General features: G+C 41.5%; 1 long non-coding RNA gene across 1 annotated transcript in view; it reads left to right on the forward strand.

The window, feature by feature from the left end:
• The window catches only part of LOC131447746 (uncharacterized), a 12,857-nt gene extending 9,995 nt beyond the window's left edge, over nt 1–2,862 (forward strand). Inside the window, exon 2 of the long non-coding RNA XR_009234074.1 lies at nt 2,176–2,862. This is a non-coding gene — a long non-coding RNA (uncharacterized LOC131447746). The remainder of the gene's footprint in view (nt 1–2,175) is intronic.
• The last annotated feature ends 3,112 nt before the right edge of the window (nt 2,863–5,974 follow it).

Genomic DNA, 5,974 nt, shown 5'->3' on the forward strand with positions numbered 1-5,974 from the left:
TTCAGACTGCAGAGCTTCTGTCAAATAAGGTCCTCATTTAATATTCAGCATCTTCTTATAACCCTGGTTATTATTTATTTATTTATTAATTTATTTTTAATTGAGAGAAGAGAATAGTAGAGATTGTCCTCTAATGACAAATGTCTGTTTTGGATCACATTTTTAATATCCTCTGTTACATTTTCGTTCGTTTATCTTATTGTAAGGCTTATTTGTTTCCATTTTGTATTTATATTCTTATAGTTTTATCTTTTTAAATTGCTTACTTGTCCCTTTTACTTGTCTACTTTAACACGTGAATTTCCCTGGTATGGGATCAATAAAGTCTAATCTAATGTAATCATTGTTAATTTCTTCATCTTATTATTATTATTATGACTCTGTAGTTATCATCATCTACACCATCACCAAATACTATGTCCTAATTTTACCTCATTTAAATCCTGTTATTATGCTGCAGCTCACCTTTAAAATAATATGGCAAAACAAATCATAATTAAATATTAGAGAAGCACAACACTATTAAGAGAAAATGAAATATTATTATGAGAATAAAGTAGTAGAGGATGAATTAATGGATGAATGGAAGGATAAATATTAATGGTGGTTAAAAAAATACATACGTATATAGTGCAAGCTGCATTTTTAGCACCTGTAATGATAATAATAATAATAATAATAATAATAATATTACTGTGTATTGGCATCACAGGGCACATATGTCATGACCTTTTGCTTTTATTGAGAAAGTAAAAATGCAAATTCAATAATTGAATATATATTTCACAATATAATCATATTCAAAACCAATTTGATGAAGGTTCCATATGTATATAAACATATATATCTATATATATAGATATATATAAATTGTGCAAATACACATAATTGCTTGAGGGCTTTGCATCAAATTTGCTGTTTCTTCAAAATTCATTTAGAAGCAAAACTCAGATTTCATTATCTGAAATTGTATCTTCCAAACTGACTGGTAAACATGATAACATTTTTGGCCATGCACTAATACAGTATTTAAAAAAAACCAAAAAAAAAAACAACAACCCCAAAACCCTTTCATTAATTCAATGCCTTTCATATTTTGTGATTTAGTGACAAATGTTGGATATATGAAATGAGATATATGAAACCCTTAAGCAGCTTAACATCCCCACTGGTAGTTAATCTAACACAATCACACCAGCTGCCGTGAAACACTTACTGTATGAGCAGCACAGTCCAGAGGTAAATTAATTTTTGAATGTTTTGGCCGGAAATTTTCATTTGCACTAAACTGTCAGACTGAAGTGGAGAGATTTTTTAGGACTTTGTCCATTTTGGTGAAGTGAAGGTAGCCAATTATTGTCATTATTACCCTTGAAAATTCATTACGCCTCACCTGAGGGCTCACTCAATCAAAGAGATTGAAGGGGGCCGATTAACACACAACTTCTGACCTTAATCCTTTGCAAAGTCACCCGACAGGACCAGACAGCAATCAGCATTTCTCACGCGGCTTCATGTTGCAAACTTTCTTATTGCTGACAGCTGACCTTGTGCATCGTCATGGCAATTCCAAAGTCTTTCGGCACCTTTGAGATGAGATTGTTCAACCTGAACTGAACATCTCCCCCCCCCCCCCCAAAAAAAAATTGCAAATTCAATCAAATAATGAATTAAATACAACCATCATCAGCAGAATATTTGACATGTGTTACAATGACCTCAGATCATGGCTATAATCAGACACTGGTACATTTTAAGTGTCTTTTTTTTACACTGGAATAAGAAAAAACATTTGCAGCACTTCTTATTCAAATATCTGACGTGTCATTTGATTTGGATATTGCACGTTTTGATTATTTTGTGATTAATTGTGCTCTCCTGGGGAACTTGGAGGATAAATCTGAGTCAACCATGTTGTGTACTGGTCATACCGGTGATTTAACATGAAATGCTTTAAATTTCAACCTTCATTCAACAACAGCTTTATTTTATTTTTAATTTTTTCATTTTGAGAAATGAAATGAACGCCTGAATGAAATGAAATGAATAACTTTTTCTCTCTTTGTCTCCCTGTCCCCCCCCACAATATCTCCCCCTGGCTTTTCCATCACGCCCACCTTCCTCTCATGTTCTCCATCTCCCCCCCCCCTCCTCCTCCTCCTGCATCATGTCCAGCCACTGGTCTCCGGCCCTCCTTCACTGCACTGCATCCCCTTCTCTCCTCTTCATCTCCCTCTTCATATCCACTCTACCCTTCTCTCCTATTCCCCTCAACCCCACACCTCTCTCCCCCCATTTTCCTTTGCACCCCCCCCCCCCCCAAATAGGTACACCTCCACCCGCTCTTGGCAGCTCCATCTCCTCCTCACATCCCTCTCCTGGGTTGGTTTCCACAGCTGTGGTGAGTGAGGGGCAGATGACCGGAGAATTGGCCCCTGGGAGAGCGGTGAGCCATCCTGGTGCTATTAGGCTCGTGGCTAATAATAGGTGTTTCAGACCGGGGGAAGATCAATCAGGGGGAATCATGGGGAATGTTCAGAGCAGCGCTTTTTACACATCGGCCCAGATGGATGAAATTACACTTGTCAGTTTTTAGTTGCATTACTCCCAAATTGGTTGTCTACTATTTTTTTTCCCCCCTCTCTTCCTTTCTCTCTCTTTCCCCTCATTCATGTGTCAGTGGCCTGCTAAAAGGATTCAGCGGTGAAATCCGTCTGTAACATTTTTGTCTCTTCCTTGTTCAGCTGCTCAGAGACAGCAGCTCTGCAGTCTGCCTGCAGTATACGTGCACCGAGGAGAAATCAGTGCAGGATCCTGTCACACACACCTGAGCTGATTTCCATGTTGTGTTCCTGCATGCATGCATAACAAAACAATGTCATCTTCTTCCTAAAATTAGAATTCCACACATTTATCAATCTCCTGGTGTGAAGAAGGTGTCTTTTATCATTATAAATTGATATCTTTAAACTGTTGGTCAAATAAAACAACATATTTATAGATAGTGATTCACTGAGAAGGTAATGTATATACTCATTTTGGAGTGTGAAGTAAAGGCTTAGAATGATTACGTTTTCGCTAATAAGTTGACATACAAAGATATCTACTGTGACCAAACTCATAAATGAGCAAAGTGCAATAATTATATTGTAAATGCAGGGAGCTCTTGTTTAATTGTAATGTAATTAAGTCTGTCAGGTGGAAATGAAACCTTCATGCTGTATCTTGCTGTTTCAAAGCTGAATTAAAACCCACCACAAAACACAGAGTCTGTGCTGTTCATTTTGTTCTTTGGTGCATTAAAAAAACAAAACATTAGGAAGACAAGAGAACAATGGAAAATGATGCATAAAAGGGTTTACATCAGGTATAAATAAAGAGAAAGCCGCCGCCACACTATTCCCACCCAAATTCGAGAAACACTTCTTGTGATTGATTGATTTTGACCAAAAAAAAAAAAAAAAAAGGGAAATTTGAAAATGTTTTACGAACATGGCAGCTGAGAATATGATTGCGGAGCCGGGGGATATGGTAATTGAATGACCCGAGCTGTAGCGCCTCTGTTCAATTGCAGGGAGAGGAGAACAAGCTCAGTTAAGTGAATGGGGTTTATGTCTGGCAGTGCATGCAAGCCATGCAGCATATCATCTAAACCCCCTTAAGCTCCTGATGTGTTACATGATAACCAGCACAGCACGTCAGTCAGAAAGGTGACTATGGGGGCTGAGCGGGATCGTTTTGAGGCAGCCACACAACAGCTATTTGTGTCAGTGATTTCCACTTCTGACTAGGTGCTGACAGACTAAAATGTTTGGTGTTTGCAATCCTTTCCTTGTCCTCACATTAGCAATTTGCCTTTGATATGACCACCAGCCAAGTCCCTGACTCAAAGGGGGGTATGGTATTGATATATTAAAGTGCTTGGTTGTGTTACTCCTGTCTAAGACAAGCGGCTGCTACACCCTGCCATCAAAACACTGGCATGACAATCACAGCAGATGAATGGCTGTGTGCTAAAGTAGCTGCTCTGAATAGCTCACTATAGGCAGACATCATTTCCCTCCACTGGAAATCAATAAAGCCCCCAGATGCTGGGCTCTCCCGGTCCATGGAGCAGCCTGATGTGGATGATGTTCCTCACTGTCTGATTGCACAGTGAAGAAGACTGGAAACAGAAAGGCTTCTTTGACTGAAAAGCGCAGTGACCATGGGGGAGGGAACCAGAGCCTCTGTGAGGGAGAGTCTCCTTAGCAACGGGAGAGAAAATTAACATTGACATCCTGACTTCCCAGCAAAACTCGTCTCAGCGCTTCTGCCTGGATATTTCCATGGATGAGCAAAGAAAAAAAAGTTCAAAAGCTGAAATAAAGACACACACTCCCTGCTTGTCTTCCATTTATATTGAAATGAGTTTTTTTTCTCCTCCAGCTTGGCTTGTGTGTAGTGAATACAGAGTCCTAATGTATGTATTTTGCTCATTTTACTGTGTCTGGCGTTCCTGCACCTCTTCTCTGTGACTCTGTGTTTGCCTCCCGCTGTGGTAAACACAACACTGCTATGATAGCACATGCATTTCAGAAAGCTCAAAACACCGCCGAGGAGTCGAAACATTCATTTTCTCTCTCTTCCTCAGCCCACCCCGCCTCCCTCCCCTCCCCTCCACCATCTCTCTCTCTGTCAGTCCTCTCCCCCTAACTTCCAGCCAAGGTATTCAGCTCCCATGATTGCAAACACGCATAATGACAGCATCTCCCGGGGGCCAGCGGAGGTACCCCACTGATGCTGAGAGACTCTATCCTGTCGTCACATTGGAGGAAATTTGTCGGCACTACATACTGGAGCCTGGTGAGCTTTGGCAAGGCACAGCCAGAAGCTGGGCTGGCTGGTTTTTGTTAATAAAATGAAGTGCAAATTGTGCCAGGCTCGTATGCATTGGAACAGCTCACTGCTTCCTCCCATTACGAGGCCAGGGCGAGCGCCATGGAAGCATAAGCGTGAATACATTATAAAGTAATGAGGAAACATCCAGGAGAGGGTCACGGGGGGCGTCAAGCGGCTCCAGAGGCCTCACCAAGAGCTTTCAGTGTGCTCCGTGATGGATTAGTCATTCGCATTTGAAGAGCAAGCGAGAGGTGGAGTTCAACAATGTTACACATAGCAACAGTTGCTAAGAGTTGCAGCGAATGAGGTCTATTCAGTTTGTGAATGTGTACACTTGCCGCCGAGCAGGAATATAGGTGAATAGAGATTGAGCTGTTTGTGCGTGAGTGATGATGATGGAGACATTTCCAACAATGCCACATGATATTCACGAACATGGAAACTCGGCGAGGAACCATGGGAAGTGGAGAGGATGATAATGTAAACCATTCATGCCATAGCCGCTTGAGAGTGGTTAAGACAGAATGTCACAGATATTTGGATTTTGAAGCAAATTGTGGATGCCAATATGACATCCCATTTCCTGCTCTGGCTGCAGCTGGAGCGTATCGTTCTGACGACTCCCACAAAAAAAGGAAATCAAACGCTTATTCCCTGTCACGCTGAAGGCCTAGGGTTGTATCCTACAAAAAAAAGACATGCCCATCACTCGGCTCAACAGGAAATGGTCCACTAAACACGAATGATCAAGCCCTATTTTAAATGATCGTCAATGTGTCACAGACAAAACTATGAATTGGTTGTGACACACTTAACCCGGAGAAGTCAGCCTTGAGTGCATTACATACACTGTCCCTGTCAATCACGCATCCCATAAACAGGTCACATCCATACATTCCCGTACGAGGGGTGGGTGACAGCGAGGAGGAAAAAATGGGGGGTTGGCAGGTTAGAGCCCACCACTTTGAGTTTCTCCGCGGCGTGAACACCCTCCCATTGGCATTCAAGCTGCTGATGAGCCTGCCGAGCCGCAATGGAGTCCTGATGGAACGCCATGGCAACGGCCGACACCTGGCAAGAGTTCATCCCACCT

This window comes from Solea solea, chromosome 20 (genome assembly GCF_958295425.1).
Source record: "Solea solea chromosome 20, fSolSol10.1, whole genome shotgun sequence".
Lineage (NCBI taxonomy): Eukaryota > Metazoa > Chordata > Actinopteri > Pleuronectiformes > Soleidae > Solea > Solea solea.